At 42.5% G+C, this 17,310-nt stretch overlaps 1 protein-coding gene across 1 annotated transcript in view; it reads right to left on the reverse strand.

The window, feature by feature from the left end:
• Positions 1-15,785, reverse strand: part of LOC101852899 (dTDP-glucose 4,6-dehydratase) — a 48,040-nt gene extending 32,255 nt beyond the window's left edge. The window contains exon 1 of the mRNA XM_005091233.3: positions 15,615-15,785. The gene's annotated coding sequence lies outside the window, so the exon portion shown is untranslated. The remainder of the gene's footprint in view (positions 1-15,614) is intronic.
• Between the last annotated feature and the right edge of the window lie 1,525 nt (positions 15,786-17,310).

Genomic DNA, 17,310 nt, shown 5'->3' on the forward strand with positions numbered 1-17,310 from the left:
CCCGATATTACAATTAACAAATAAATGGAAGGAATAAACGTCTTTCTTTGGGCTGTGTAAATCTGAACTGACTCCATGCAACATATAAATATAAAGGCAGGACGCCTGACTTCTTAATATCCTGTTTAGCTACTAAAAACTTCCCAGGACTAAATAGACCATCTCTAGTACAAACTCAGCTCTTTAATACATTCGTTCCCGTGTGCTGCACTACCAAAAAAATATCTGACAATATCAGCCCAGCCATTGCAACGACAGATTTGTATGAAGCGGTGCGTGAAGCAATCGCCATACTACTACGTGTATATGGTCTCTTTTAAGCACAAGGGGGCTATCTCGAAAAATGCTGTTTTGAGAAAATCGGAGGTAAACTTTTTGCCCCGTGTTCAGTTCCTTTAAAAGACAAGGAGAGATTTCTCTATAACCAAAGATATATACACCAATGAAACCAAACTTCTCCTATACTATACCCACTTTTGGTGTAGGTAAAGATTTCTGGAAACCCGCCAAATCAGGGTTACCCCGCTTGTCCTTAAAAGCGACCACATCATACACATTGCAGTTTCCCCCACCAGCGGGAAAGTACAGAATTGGCAAGTAAATTGGGGCGTCGGTGGCCTAGTGGTTAGGCTCTCGGACTCGCAACCGTAAGGTCGTGGGTTCGAATCCCGTCAGGGGCCCAACGTTGTGTCCTTGGGAAGAACACTTTACACGAATTTTCCTCACTTCACCCAGGTGGGAATGGGTACCCGTCTATAGACAGCGAAAGATCTTGTCAGTTTGTTAGTGTTTGAGCGCTCAATCAGCTGCTTGCACTGTATGCTTCTCGGGAAGCTGAAAATGTTTCGGAATGTTCTATGGTCTGTTGGGGTGCGCTATACTAATGCTATTTATCATTATTATTATTATAATTATTATTATTAATATTATTATTAAATAGCAACCCGAGAACAAATCAACTGCTGTGAGTTTATTGACAGCAATAACGCCAGTGACAACAGCCGTTGTCCAGTCCCCTCTTGCCCAACATCATACCGTTCTGTGTGTGTGTGTGGGGGGGGGGGGTCGTATTTTTTTCTGTTTTTACACAAGAGCATTGCGGCACTTGTAATATCAGAGGGTCATAAAAAATCCGAAGATTAGAAGTAATACAAGAGAGTAATAAACATAAAAAGAAGAATGTTCAAAATTAAGATTTTTATGGCATTTGCAAAACAATAAGGTTATAAAAAGGCCGAAGATTAGAAGAATTACAAGAGAGTAATAAACACAAAAAGGATTTTTTAAATTGAAGATTTTTACGGCGTTAGCAACACAATAGGGTCATAAAAATGCCGAAGATTGGAGGTGTTGTAAGAGAGTAATAAACACAAAAAAGAAGGATTTTTTCAATAATGGTTTTACGGCACTAGCAACACAATAAGTGCCGAAAATTAGAGGTATGACAAGACAGAGGCGAACACAAAAAGGAGAAGAGATAAATATGATAAATGTTTGATAGGGAAGAAGACGCAAACAACACCGAAGCACCCGCCAACCACCCACTCCTGCGTCAGCAATGTCTCCAACTCAAGCTGTTGCATGAAAACTGACAAGATAAAAATCCGTGCAAAAACCTCAAGTTGACAGGGAACCGCGTATTGCTGAATGGAATTTGGTGCAGTAAACAGCTTACACTTCTCTCGACACAATGCTGATCCTTTAAGAGGCTTATGAACGTTGGGGCTGCTGGCAGAGATGCCCCTATTCATTATCATCAAAATAATTTTTTTCCGGGGGGGGGGGGTTTGTTGTTGTGGTTGTTTTATTTTTATTTTTATTTTTTTTGGTGCTTGTTTGTGTGCTTCTTAACTGTAAATGTTTCGCTCCCCCAGGGAGGTGGGAAAACATTTTTGGAGGAGTTATATAAGAGAGTAATATCATATTTGAAACATGACGCTATACTGAGTATAGTAGTCCTTGCGCATATCATATTTGGAGCATGACGCAAATAAAGCATTAAACTTAAAGCTCAATCCGAGCGTTTCACGTTGTGGAACTTCATTTTATCGGGAGAATGCACATGTATTCACTTTGAAAATAACTAGAGCGCATAGAGTACGTACAATTCGTTTCCACAATATTCCAACGTGTCGTTCGGGAACGGGACCAACTAAGTGAAGCGCTCAGATTTGATCCGTGATTCGACAAATCTCCAGTCGGGAGGTATTTTAGAGACCCATTTTTTTCTCAAATCTCAATGTTGACTACAGATTTTTAATCAGTGTAAAAAATGACACGTTTAATACCAAACACACATATCATATATGCCATTATTTACGTCGTTGATAAATATTATGTACCCAGTACGGTAGCGCCTGCAATTCTGCCTTCTTCTCATCCAGTATAGGAGCATCAAAGCTATTGCGTCCGTAACAAAAGAAGTAAGACTTTCAGACGCTGTTCTGACCATCTAGATTTAGATATCTACATCAAAGCTCGCCTAGCATGCAAGCATGCCCCAACCCTGGCGGGGGCTCTCGTCAGTACACATGTACCAGCAGAAAGACTGAGATATTCGATTTTCAAAAAAGAAAAAAAAAGAACTTCCCCACGCATGAAATTACAGCTCGCACCTTCTACTTCAACGTGCAACAAGGAAAATCCTAACAAAGACACCACAGATACACCGGTACGTTCGCTGGCCGTCAGTTCGTTGTTCATAAAACCGGCAAGACCAGTTAGCACTCTCTCTAACAGCCACGTTTGTTTGTTTTAGTAAGCGTTTTACGGCACTTGCAACACAATCAGGTCAAATAAGAGCCGAAGATTACAGGTGTTACAAAAGAGGAACAAACACCCAAAAAGGAGGAGATAATATAAGGACTAAAGGTGTTTAATAGGAGAGAAGGAACCAACCACACCCGGGCACCGGCCAGCCACCCGCGAACGGGACAGAAGAATCAAAGAAAAGACTAAACATAGCCCAGCACACCACGGCACACACCTGACGTTAGTCCACCACCTATACGTTCTTATACTTTCTCTGACCGACACTCTGACCGTCTCGCCCACCACCCAATAACGGCTTTCAACTCGTGTGCTGCGTGCTCTCGAGTAACATGACGACGACACGAGACCGCCATCAAGTGCCCATTTTGTCTTCAGCTCAGACGCAAGTTGTAGCACTAGGCACTAACTACACGAAATCTGTGAGTCACAAGCCGCTACATCACACGTCAATCTATGCAGTCAGGATAGCGCAACTAATAACATAATAGTACATGCCAGACGTTATGGTGTGTGTGTGTGTGTGGGGGGGGGGGGTAACTTTGTATGCGTGAGGTTAACGACACTGCAATGACCAAAACGCTGATATTATTTCGAGGAAATATCAAGCATGGCCATTTTCCGCATGCACTGTTAATATTGGAGTAAGACGTACACAATATGTAAATTAGGGAGAATTTCTTATTTTCATACAGCACCTCTATCTTACTGCTGGGACGGTGTACGAAGCATCTCTCGGCCCGGGTCGGCTCTGACATGCAGGACTGAAGTCGACCTCATAAATTATTTTAAACTGTGTCAGCTGGGGGGGGGGGGGGGGGCAACAACAACAAACATTCGCAAAGGCAAGGTGAAAATCATACTACGTTGCGTGTAGCCTGGCACGAGCAGGTTGATTCTACTCCCGCCCAGCCACACACCCACCCGAGGTACAGCCAGTTGTCGCCACGTGTGCGCGAGCGCTGACAGAGCTGAGTCCACACGGGAGGGGGGGGGGGAGACAAAACGGCAGGCGCGGGCGTCCCGTGTCACAGAGACATTGGCTGCCTAACGGAGTCCATCGACCGGCGGTGTACGTTGTACTACCGTGGTCTTGGTAACGCCACTCTGTAATACTCTGGTTATGTACGAAGGAAGGGACCAGACACCACGGAGATTGATCCTGGAAAGGTCACACACTGCGTCTATGTTGATGTCCTCAACTTGCGCGCACACGCACACACACACACACACACACACGCACACACACACACACGCACACACACACGCGCGCGCGCGTGCATGCACACGCACGTATACACAGACAGACAGGAGGGAGTGAGAGAGAGATAGAGAGAGAGAGAGAGAGAGAGAGAGAGAGAGAGAGAGAGAGAGAGATCTTTCCCTGTCACCCACTTGTTCAGGTTCTCCAAGTAGGTTGCTCTGGGCCTACCCCTGCCTGCCTCGCTTGCCTTCAATTTTGCCGGTGAGAGCAAAAAGTTCAAGACCCATGTGTCTATTCAGGTGTCTCAAAAACTGCATTTGTCGTTCCCTGATTGTTTTTAACAGTGAGCGTCCCACGTGAGCTTCATCAAGCACTGCCTCATTCGATTTCTTTTCCTTCCACGATACTTTTTGTAGTCTCCAAAGAAACCACATTTCTGTTGCTTCTATATAGGCCTACTGTAGCTTTTAATAAACTTGCACTAGTAATATCAATAATAATAAAAGTTCACGGTATACACTTTTATAACGCCCAACCACCAGTCACATATACACGTACATATTATCTTGTCAATGGAAGCGTGTCGATTCAGTTCCTTTAGTAGGAGTACAAAGCGAGCAGAATACCGGCCTTTTGGTGCTAAGAGACCAATATACAGAAACAACAAAGGGTTAGTAAACCAGCAGGGGCCATCAGTGGTTCCCTTCAACCACCCGCGGTGTTCATTCAAGTTTTTAACGGCCCTTTTCGAATTCTTCTCAGCACGGGCTATGTTGTTCGGTATTTAAAGCGTTTTTGTTTGTTCGTTTAGTTTCTGGTTGTTTTTTTTCAGGGGGGGTTTCCAGGGGGTGACTTTTTTAAGTTAAGAGAAGTGTATTATCACCATAACCGCCATTCAGTGCAGGGAAACGTCAGACAGACAGATAGACAGACAGTTACAAAAGTCAGAGCTACCAATAGCTAACCACACATCCGTAAACAAGGTCTTTTCTCTCCACTCTAAGTATTAGAATGAAAGAAATGCCACTCCACATCTCTGAGGCAGGTTGGTTATGGTCAGGAGTAGAATGTAGAGACATGATTGATCAGTGTCATAGCCAGGCGCCAGGGTGGGGCGGGTGGGTTGAAGAGAGGAAGGTTATTTGTTCATTAGTTTGAATAGAGAAGCACATCGGCACAATGACGGACATTTAGTTTTACGGCACTTGCAACACTATAACATACTATAAAGTCCTGTCCCCGTCGTTTTAGGCAAGAAAAATTCTGAAATAATGCAAACTGAGCCCAAAATTGTGAAATTATGCGATTCTGTTAATTTTAACAAAGAATGACAAAGGAAAATAATCAGAAATTATGCAAAAAAAGATCAAATTTTGCTAACTTATGCGGGGTGCATAAAATCACGGGGACAGAAAGTCATATAAGTGCCGAAGATTAGATGTGTTACAAGAGAGTAACAAATATTTAAAAAAAGAAGGAGGAGAGATCAGGACCATATGTGTTTGCTAGGAAAGAAGGAGCAAACCACACCAGAGCACGCACCAACCACCCACTAACGCGGAGGGAAAGCAAGACAGACAAAAACAACAGGGGGAAAGAAAAGAAGTACGACCCACCAGTGGCACCCTCCAACCACCCTCGGAGAGAGGTGTGACATGGAAATAGCAGGCAGACAGGAGAAGAAGTCGGACCTATCATCGAGACCCTGCAACCACCAAGGCGCGCCTTCGAAGGAACCCAACAAATCGGGAGTGCGGGTCAAAAGCTCACGCACTACCACCACTTATAGCAATAACTGCTTCACACAAGAGTCATATCATGGACATAACATGATATAAATGGCTTTGACGTTTTTGTAAGAGTTCTACGGCACTTAAAACAAATAAGAGAATATGAGTGCCGACGTTTAGAGGTGTTACTAGAGACTAACATACAAACCCCCCCCCCCCCCAAAAAAAAGGGGGGGGGCTATAAAGCGATATATTATTTATGTTTTATAGGAAAGAAGCAAAGCACACCAGATCACACCCTGCCAACCACCCGCGTACATATTATTATGTGGTTCTTGGAGACAACTCAATGACCCTCTCGTCTCAGCAAAAATCTCACGCCATTTTCATGTAAATTTTCAAACATGAATGAAAGTTCACATCTGAGAGTGACACTCAAACAAAGGACGCCACCATTCAACATGTCACCGCCGTCGAAATGCCCTCGTATTTATATTATATTGCCGGAAACGATCCCTCTGTCAATGGCCGCCACGTGGCTGTCTACTTTGCATAACCACAACCCAACCCCCCCCCCCCAGGACTTGTGGGTCAATACACCCAGCGAGCCGGGGACCATGGATGTCGCAACAAAGGTCCTGTCCCAGTTATAAGAGTAAGAGAGATAACTTACACAAAATAACCGCAGGCCTGTATTTAAAAAAAAACAATTAGAGTTTTACTGCAACCTGCACCACAGTTCAGACATAAGAGAAGTGCCGTAACTCACTGTACAAATGTGCTGGGGTAAAAAGCACGACATACTCTGGCAAAAAAAACAACTAAACAGCGCAAGGGTGACCAAAAAGGAACCTTCCAGTAACGTCCTACAATCTCCCATTAAGTTCGCTAAACACACAATAATCAAACAAAGAGCGGGGTCTCTATACCACAAGAACAACGGACGCTCTTACGGTACAGGCAAAAGCGGGGTTTCATCTATTACTATTACAGCTACACAAGCCGGCGGTGCTCTGCGTCAGCGAGGCTTGTCACGACGGCCGTCTGTCAATCAATGTTGATAGATTGTCGCACGATTGATAAAGCAAAGCTGAATCATCGTCAATTCAAAATGATTATGGTACTACTATACAGCTCTCAAAAAAGCTCGTGGCGCAGCTTATCCTCACATATCTCTTTGACCGGGGATTCAAATCCCCCCCCCCCCCTCCTATACTTTGCACGGCAGTTTGTATCAATTTGTTTTGACATAAATCATATTTTGGCACATCAATTGAGGCTAGATTTTAAAAGTGTTCATAAATGTATTCATATTGCTACAAAACTCTGTCGAGCAGAAAAAAAGATCATAAATTTATATAAAATGCTACAATTAATATTAAGCAGAAAATATGAGTGCTCACAGCACTTCCCGCTTCTCTCTCTCTCTCTCACTCTCTCTCTCTCTCTCTCTCTCTCTCTCTCTCTCTCTCTCTCTCTCACACACACACACACACACACACACACACACACACACACACACACACACACACACAATATGGCCTACTTAACTGCTCACTAATGACACTTTTAAGTGGCAAAATGCGTTTTTAAAAATTGATTTTATACTGAACGCTTTTTTTACACTAAAGTTCTCAAAATGCGTGTTCAATACGAGCAGTGTCGCGATTAGAAAAAAGGACAAACTTGCTTGTCCAAGTTCAGGTAATTGTTCGGTCAATCTTTGAACGGGTTTAACGGCTTTAGTAGAGACATCCCACATGACAAGTGCATCTGCTTTCTTTCATTATCAGGGCGGTTGCAACTCCCGCTGGAGTACAATGGGTCTATCTCAGAGGTGTCAAACCCAATCACACAGGGGGCCATACTCAAATTACACGTCGTATGGTTGCAGGCCGAACTGGGTCCGCAAACATTGAACAGTGGAAAGCCAAACCTTAAACAAAGATAGGAATTAAAACATACAAAAGTTAAAATAATCACAAATGAAGGCATGTCTATTTTCGTTCATCTGAAAACCTGTTAGAACCGTTTGTTTGGCATCTCTTCTCGGTAACAAGTTCATTTATTTAATTTATGTTTTGGGTAGAGTTTTGGGTACATGTAATGGAGATTCTCAGGATAAACTGCCTCAAATGCTCTCACAGGCTGGATATGGTTGTTCCCTTTTGAGTTTGACACCTGAGGTACCTGAGGTCTATCTGATAGCTAAACGCAACTGGAGAAGGATGATCTGAGCTCGCATTTGTTCACCTTAGGGGAAAGGAAACATTTTTGTTTCCATTATATTGTACGCCACTATTCTCCAACGTCTAAATTAACATGTTCAAATTTGAAAAATCAAACAATTTGAAACAAATTGGGCATTTCAAGCTTTCTTCAGTGAGGATTCTCAAACTGAACCAGGGGGGCTCTCGAGGCCTATAGGTTAAGGTGTTCGTCTCTCATTGTCTCATTCAAAGGTCCCGGGTTCGAATCCGGGTAGTGACGGGAACATTTTCTTCTCTAAAATTGTCTCCTTTCACCTTCTTCCCTTCTCTCTTGCAATAATCTACCGTCTGCTTTCGTCTCCACTTTCTTCCCCCAACCCCTTTACCTCCATTGCCCCCTCCACTGGGCTCCTGACTCTTTCTGCAGCCTTTCTACTGCTACCCCATAGCTCCTTTTAAAGTTGTCTTTCAGCCACACCCCTGATCTTCTGGTAGGAAAGATCTACACCTAGCCTTCTCGGACAAAGACGAAAAATCTCGGAGGTCCCGTGTGTAAGTTGCGCACTTTACCGGAAGTGATCCCCTGGTGGTCTAAAATCGATAAGAGTAGGCTTCGGCCGCTACCCGGGCAAAATTCAAAATTTCCTACCAACTGAAAATGTTTAGTGTGTCCCGCGCGCTCATATGACCTTATGCAGTTGCAAGCGACGTAAAACACTACCCAAAAAAAACAACCCCACAAAAAAACTGAGCCATGCCAGTTCTTCCCAAAGAAATTCACGTTCTTCTAGAAAAACGTTAACAGGACAAACCTTTCATGGGCAGTGAAATAATGACCCTTTCATGGGCAGTGATATAATGACGTGTATTCCGACTTTATATTCAAATACAATGTACTGTTAAAACAGCTCATTACAGATCTATACAACTCATTCATTACGTCTAGAAAGACAAGTTTGATGTTTTCTTCTAAATATCACATTCTCCTCTGCAAGCCTACCACTGCCTCTTCCTGAGCAAACTATCAGCTTCTCTTGCATAAGGAACATCCATGACTTCTACCCATAGAGCTTCCCTTACACCCATGGTACTGGCACTCATTTATCTCAGTCTCTTTATTGTGAAATTATCGCCATGAATACATACAACAGTTCCTTTTGCAGTAGCAAATCTTGTATTACGTTACCCATTCATTATCTCTAGCTGCTGCGAACATTGATCAATTGTTTCACAAACAGACAACAATATTAAAATACTTAAACGAATTACAACATATCATCATCAGGGCCTTTCACCCCTGGCAGGGTATAGGCCACATACAAACTTCTTCCATTTATCTCTGTCCTGTGCCACCCTTCCTAGCTCGTTCCAAATGAGCTTCATCTCTCTCATGTCCCTTTCCACACATTTCCTCCATGTTTCCCGTAATTACAACATTAGCAGGGGGGAAAAGAACTAAAATGACACCAATAACAAAAAATGACAACAATAAAAACTATCAATCTCTTCCCTCATTTGAGTAGCTTCATTGCCAAGACCATTTCAGTACAACTCACATAAGTCTTTCATTATTAAATATCATCAGTAGAAGAAGAAGTTTTGCTCCAACTTCAGTCTTGTCTGAACTACTTGTCAGTGAAAGATTTACTGGACACTTGAAAAAGACTGTCGACTATAACATTCTAGGTTCAATTGTGCAACAGGGGCGCAGTATTCATAATGCAACAGAATTAAAGACAGTTTTTTAGCAAGAACATAGAGATACATAAAAGTAGAAATAAGCATGCGCTTCATATCCCATTTATCCTGGGACTGAGAATGTCAAAACCCAAAGACAAAATGTTAAAAGTCAAATTATGATTATCACTGTCCCTACTTGTGCACAAAGGAATTAAATAGGAACTCTGGCAAGTATGTTAACTCTAGAATATGGAGAACCAATTATGAGGAGGAGGAAATATATATGTGTGTTGAGGGGGAACAGTACAAGATGGTTTGAGATTTTTTTCAATGCAATCTTTTTCTTGGTCATGTCAGTAAACATTCTGATTTGAGATATGTCATAAAATTACACCACCAGTGGTTTCAAAATATTTTGTTTAACGTAAACGACTGTGTAAAAAGAGTCAGAAAGTGCTATTTGTGTCACATATCTTTTCATTAAACAGCTTTTTTCCACCATAACTAGAAGATTATGTGAATGACTCCAAACTATAATTATCAAACGCTAAATCCTTCGGCAGTCAAATAAAAAATTATCCATCCCCAATGAATTACAGCATACATACTCAATTTTTTTTTTAAGCAGGCTAACTGGCAAGTTATGAAATTGAAGAAATGGCATTTTTCTGCCAGTTTGGTCATTTTTACCGAACTTTTGTTTTTGGCTTAATAGCATTGTTGTCCAATTAAGAACACACTTCTGGGTGAATTTTACTGAAAAATGTTGATTAAAGGTACAAAAAATGCTTTTCCGTTTCCACGGACTATCAAGCTATGTAAATAACCAAACTTTGGCGGCCATTTTCTCGCAAATTTTGCCGTTGAAACCAGGCGATCCCCACCTTCTTCAACCTCAAATATCCTGACTTTTACTCAAGATAGATGGGCATGATTTTTACCAATCAATAGCAAGACAATTAAACAAGCTTTAAGATGATACCAATAACTTCACAAGCCCAAAAATTGACAAGCGCCTGTTTCCACCACGTCGCGACACATTTTGTTGCATTTTGTGGAAGGGTGACCATAAAACGAAATGTGTCAGACGAGTAAGACCGACTGCCACGTTAAAACAAATAAATGGGTTGCCACCACTCGACCAGGAGAGCGAGCAACGTTTCTGTCGCAAGTTCACATTGACCTCCATTGTTACCTTGTTAATAACAGACTGGGTTTAACAATGACCACCTGTCTCACTAACCTTTGTGTATGAGTTGTGGGTTATGAGGGATCACACCGTTACCTAGTCAGCAGCTGAAAATTTGTTATCTATTGGTCAACAGTGGAGGGGCCAACATAACATGATCGGTTGAAGGAACTGCCTAACAACAACGACTGGTGATTAGATTATGACGGCTCGTCCACAATGCCCGGGGCCAATGCATTATTATGACAAAACCTAATGGAACCACTAATCTAAGGAGACCATCTAAGATAGGTGTTATTGTTTGGTGTGATAGGGGTTGTGTGTTAAAATATAGTGGCCATGGCTGCGTTGGACAGGTGGCCGTTTTACACACTGAAATTATACAGTTGAACCTGCGTAAGACGGAATCGCAAGGGAGCCAGAAAAAAATTCCGTCTTAGACATATCCTGTCTTAGACAGGGGAATTAATGGGGAGGTAATGGAAAGGGGGAAAGGCCCAGACGGTGGGATCAAGGATTGCTTGTCCGATCGGCAAGCAGTGGTCAAAACTTCACACTTCTCAATTGTTATCCTGTCTGATAATGACATGCATCAGCCTTACTTATCCATTTACCACCAGTGCTTGCCTTTCATAGGACCGCTGGTTGACCTATTACAAACAGAAACGTTTGAACATCTTAGCTTCCACCCTTAGCCCCACCCACCGGTGTAACAAGCACAGTCAACCAATGCCACTCCTCACTGCCATCAAGTAACAACGATTCGAGGAACTCTTTTCTCGGCTGGCCGTACCAGGGCGGCAGGCATTGGTCAATCTAATTTCACACCTCTGACTTCTGGCTACCCAGGAAAGTTTCTATAGTGGCTCGCTACTTGAGCACTCTCACGGGCAGTCGTGAGATTTCACACCCACACCACCTTGACCATCTGCATCCCTCTGGGCTCACATGATGGGGAAACATCTACCCTCAAATTGCACCCCTACTCCCCTTCCTCACCCAGCGGCATGGCCATGGCGTTAAGTTTTGAGCCGGCGGAACCAAACTTGCGGGTATTGTTTCAAAACAGGGAAGAGCGGGCAAAGGATTTTTCGTCTTAGACAGGTGAAACGGTCGGAAGGGAGCGGATTTTTCTTTCCGTTTCCGCGTTGGACAGGTTTCCGTTTTATACAGGTAATTAAAGAGGAATATATCAAGGGGGGAGCGGGGAGATTCCGTTAAGACAGGTTTCCGTTTAGGCAGGTTCGACTGTAGTAAAAACGAGGGGGGGGGGGATGGAAAGTTGCCATTCGTACAGGTGGTCGTCTTATGGAGGTGGCGGTCATGGCAGGTTCCACTGTACTTGGTCTCAGTGTGGTGATTAGGGACTAGACCTTGACTAGTGAGACTGAAGATGTAGATCTGCGGAAGGAGTTCCGCAGAGGGCCTGCCGACCAACAGCACACAAAAGAGGGTAATACTGCAGTGTTGCGGTCCCAGTCCCTGAAGTCGAGTAAAATAGCTCACTGAGTTGCCAGGGTGAAAAGACCCTTTTTTAATACACCCGTCGCATGTTCATGCTTTATATACTTCTTTTCTAGTAGTATTCTCCATGCTGAACACGAGGCTTTCATTTTTGCCGCAAATCAATAGTTATTGAGTTATAGATGCTTGTCCGATCGGATGGGGGGTTTCAGGGGGGCATGCCCCCCTGCATTTCACAATCATTTGATGTTTTGGTAATTAGGATTTATATTTACTTGAAAACAATTGATTAGCAAGGGTTTTAGTGGCCATATATGTGTGTTCTACAGCGAAAATTATGTCAGTTTAGCCCTCAAATCAATGCATCTATGTGTGGGTGCATAAGTAAAAATTTACCAAAAGACCCATTTTACACAATTTTTCGGCACTATAACAATTTTGGCTCTAAAGACCGTCACAAACCATTATTTTTGCGAATTTAGCAGGGTTGAGACATCCCCCCCCCCCCTGCACCCCGCCCCCCCCTTTTTTTATTTACATGATCCGGTAGGGTTTTAAAAATTGTTTTGGCTATTTTAATGTGCAGTTTGGCACTGTATGCATTGAAAATCTGGCCAGTATCGTCACCCAGAAGCGTGATTTTACTGTATCCAATTGTCAACAAAGGACCAAGACCACAATACTGCGGTATTAGTATTTCCCAAAAGAGGAGATATTTTAAGCGGGGCATACACCCTAACCCACACTTAACCCATGGCACTCATATATGACCTTATGCAATTGCGAGCGTCATAAAACCTCTACTAGATCTAAAACAAAAAAGGGTAGAAATATTTCGACGGCATTCCGTCTGAAAATCGTAGTTGATATTTCCACAGCATGCTGTCTGAACATCGGAAGTGATACCTATACGGTATGCCGTCTTGAGTCTAAAGATCGGAATTGATATTTCGACGGCATGCTCTGCTTGAAGTGTATCAATGCAAGAATTGTGTTCGTTTTCCAGGCGACGAGTCGGGTGATCATACCTACCCGATCCGACCCGATCCCATCCGCAAATGGGCACCTTACTGTTGGAAAAAAACAACTGTCTTCTCTCCATTTGGCTTGCACAAAATAAATTGTGCATCTCTCACTCTCATTACAATCATACAAAACATTTTATCATTGTCCATAATGCACAAAATGATAGCAAAGGATAAACATTGTTAACTAAACATAATAATGCGTTACTTATGGAAAAGAGATTATAGTCATTATAGGCTTAATTATAAATAGGCCGGCACTATTTCTCCGAACGTTCGGGAAAATAAAGCTCGGCACTATTTCTCCGAACGTTCGGGAAAATAAAGCTAGGCACTATTTCTCCGAACGTTCGAGAAAATAAAGCTAGGCACTATTTCTCCGAACACTCTGAAATCTCATCCTTTCCCGCAAATTTCGGATATTATAAAGATCTATAATTATAGTATAGGCCTACCAAAGATTGTTCGTTTACTATGTGGTTCAAGCAGTCCAAAAATGTCCACAGTAAATATTTATATATAAAGAAATGCTACAACTCCAAACAGTTTTTCGCTACAGATAGGACGTGTTGCCTATGAAGGGTGCTGCTCTTAAACGTAATGTGTTGTGTTCACTCGTGTGCTGTCTAGATCTAGATCTAGATCTACGGAGGGTTATTGATAACGACACATAGAACTGGCATCTGCGTTTGTCACTGCTTCGACCAATGTACTGACACTGGCAAGCCCCTTAATGTGTGTTATTCCATAATTTACATGTAATATCCTGTACTTTAAAAAAAAAAATTACGCACATTTAAGGTTAAATCAGCAAATTTTCTTCGGACAGGTGGACACACCCCTTATTTGTTAATGTTTGTTGTTGTTTGTGGGCTGTTCTAATTTTGATTTCTTTCTGTTGTGAAACCTGTCTTTTTCACGTTTTTACACTCATCTTAAAATCTCTAGACTAGCTCTTGAAAATTGAAATAGATATAGACCCAAAAATTTGCTCCTGTGTGTGTGTGTGTGTGTGTATGTGCGCGGTTGTAAGTGGAGAGTGAGGAGTGTGTGTGTGTGTGTGTGTGTGTGTGTGTTTGTTTTTCGGGCTTTATTTCAGCCTTTATTCAGTAACAGTTCAAAGTATACAAAAATAGAAACACAGGATCCATTCACTCCATGGCTCATGAATGAGTCGTTCGTTTCTTTCAGTTTCACTCATTCATTTAATTCCCCTGTTCTCTCCCGCGGCTCATCCCCGTCCGCATGACTTTCATACCCCACTCCCTCCCTCCAGGCACACACAAAGAAAATCTCACTCTATCCCTTGCACCCTGCGAACCATGGACAATAATATAGGCAAAACACTGCCTGAGCTGCATTCCTTTCGTTCGTGAGCTGTGGACCAGGCCAGGGGGGTCGGTGTCGTCGTCTTGTAGTTGCTGTCGCCTGTGGATATACTCGCACATTCTTCCTTTCACCCGCTCTTTCACTCACACTGTCTCTCCATCCACAGCTCAGCTCGTCATACGTTCAAAAGTTGCCCACTGGTCATGTTTAGTTAGTGTGTGTACATGTGCATGATGGTGGTGTGTGTGTGGTGGGTGTTACTGAAGGTTGTCTGTAGGCGGGCTTGCCATGCGGTGTTCCTTCCCAGACCAGAGGCAGAATGAAAGTTGACGCCGAACTCTCGCAATTTTTCGACGGCCTGCCGTATAAATATCCACTTCCAACAAAAAACAAATAACCCTAACCCTATGGCCTTATCTCTTGTAGATTGCTCTGTGGACCTTGTGACGGTTGCTGGCCCTCTGCTGTACTCCTCCCAGATCTACACATCAAGAGACAGTTCCATGAGGGAGGATGCACCACGCACCCCACCCTACGTTACTCTAGAATCTAGGCTTAATAAATTAAATACTAGATTCTAGTCTACTTTACACCGTCTATCTATTGGCAGTGAGGCGTGGGGGGGGGGGGGGGGGGGGTCGTGCGTTGCCGTTGGCGTTACTACGAAATTCATTTCAGTAATCCCGGATATGAACTCTTCCCCTTAACAATTTAGTGCAATAACTGCCATTCATGAACATTTCTTGCCGTACAGATTGTACACTAATCATGACTGATTAGACTAATTAGAGATGAACCGAACCGGCTCGAGATCTCATGATGTCTCTAACTCCACGCGAAAATGGGGATCTCCTGTCAGTCACCTTCAAGCGAATATTTCAGACATTTACAATCTAAACCTAATCTAGATCTAGATATAGATCTAGGCATAGAATCTAATAATAAAAAAAGAGCATGAAGTTTACAACAGAGTAAACAGAATTCTAGCAACTGATAAAATAAACGTATACTTACAGTCTAAGAGAAATGGGTATTCTACTAATTCTAGTCGAGGAACACCTCTTTCGTTCAGACAGGCACAAGCGTGAACAAGGACCAAAGCTTGCTTGGATATTGTCAGGAAGTAGAAAAGTCGCCGGCATCGTATGTTAGAAAAATTTTCATTGGCTGCTGCATGACCTCATAATTGGAATGCTCGTTGCTATTGGTTCACAAGAACGAGTGACTTAACACGGCATAGGTTAGCCCAGCTTGGCCAAAGACAGAATTATTATACAAGGTGAGAGGTCAAATAGAAAAACGCACCAAGAGAGAAAGAAAAACAAAAAACGAAGAGAAACGAAAGAGCAGGGTGATATCGGTGAAAAACAAGCCCTCCTAACCTCTACGTTCACACACTAAACAAAAATTTCCAGAACTGTACCGTCCATCAAAGCTGAACATTACTCGGCAAAATACCGTATAGGCTATTCATAGGCATTTGTCAAGTAAAGTAACAGAAGAGATAAATCATTATAATGATAATAATGTGACCCTCCCCTCCATTCTGGTTATTTTCATAGACACCACTCTATAAAAACATGCACACCGAGAGTCAGAGTGACGCATAATTCGAATCCAGTGAGAGTAGACAAGAGCAGTTTTGCAGTGTGTTCAGCAGTAGGCATCCGGAAAGGCAAACAGGCTGAACTGCAAACAAATCAAGTTGCTATAGTAAACAATAGGCCTACAGATTGAGGCGATTGGGTGACTGCGAGATACGTTCTCAAGACGAGCCACGCCAAGGCCTTCGTTATAACACGAAGGCCATGGCCACGCCCACCAACTTAGAAAGGAACGAAAACCTGTAAACAAAAAAATTCTTGCTTATATTTAAATAAATTAGCGAGCTGATTTGGTTGTAGGGCTGTTGTTGTTTTTTTCTTTCATATCTACAAAAAAAACCTACAAAAAACAAATTATGCTATAAAATCAGTACAAGTCTGCACCAGGCACTTCTTCTAGAGTTCAAGTGCACCATTTTGAAATTCGTCAAAACTCAAAATTTGCAGTTTCCTTTCAGAAACAGAAAAATAAACCGGATAGAACAACGCATCATTGAGCCCCACTGATGACTATATTTGTCCAAAAAACAGCACAGTTGCTACAGGCATGCTCCAGAGCAGAAGGTCAATATTATATTCCTTATTTACTAAAAAGAGGAGTCCTGGTTGCAAGACGATGGCACTGACCATGTTTCAATTGTTTTTGTTTTGGGGATGTTTTGTTGGTTGGGTTTTTTTTGTTGGGTTGGTATTTTGTTGTTTTTTTGGTGGGGGGTTTTGGGGGGGGGGGGGGGGTGTTTTGTTTGCTTTTTTTAGGTGGGTGAATATGTGTGTATAGTATGCGTGTGCGTGCGAGCGCGTGTTTTCTTGGCGTTCATCAGTGGTAGTTCGTCTCTGATGCCACATGACCATGACAGCCCGCTAGGCTAGCTTTTTAAAATCGAACTCTTAAGAGAACCCCCTGAAATAAAGCAAAATTGTGGGTGGTTGGCTGGTGCTCTGGTGTGGTTTGCTTCTTCTTTCCTATCAAACATCTATCGCCCTTATCTCCCCTTTTTCTTTTTAATAATGACAATAATAATAATATATAACATTTATTTAGCGCATTTCCCAAAAAAAGTAGCTCAATGCACTTTACATTGGAATACCCATTTTTCAAAAACCTT

The sequence above is a fragment of the Aplysia californica genome, unplaced genomic scaffold, assembly GCF_000002075.1.
Source record: "Aplysia californica isolate F4 #8 unplaced genomic scaffold, AplCal3.0 scaffold00027, whole genome shotgun sequence".
In the NCBI taxonomy this organism is placed as follows: Eukaryota; Metazoa; Mollusca; class Gastropoda; order Aplysiida; family Aplysiidae; genus Aplysia; species Aplysia californica.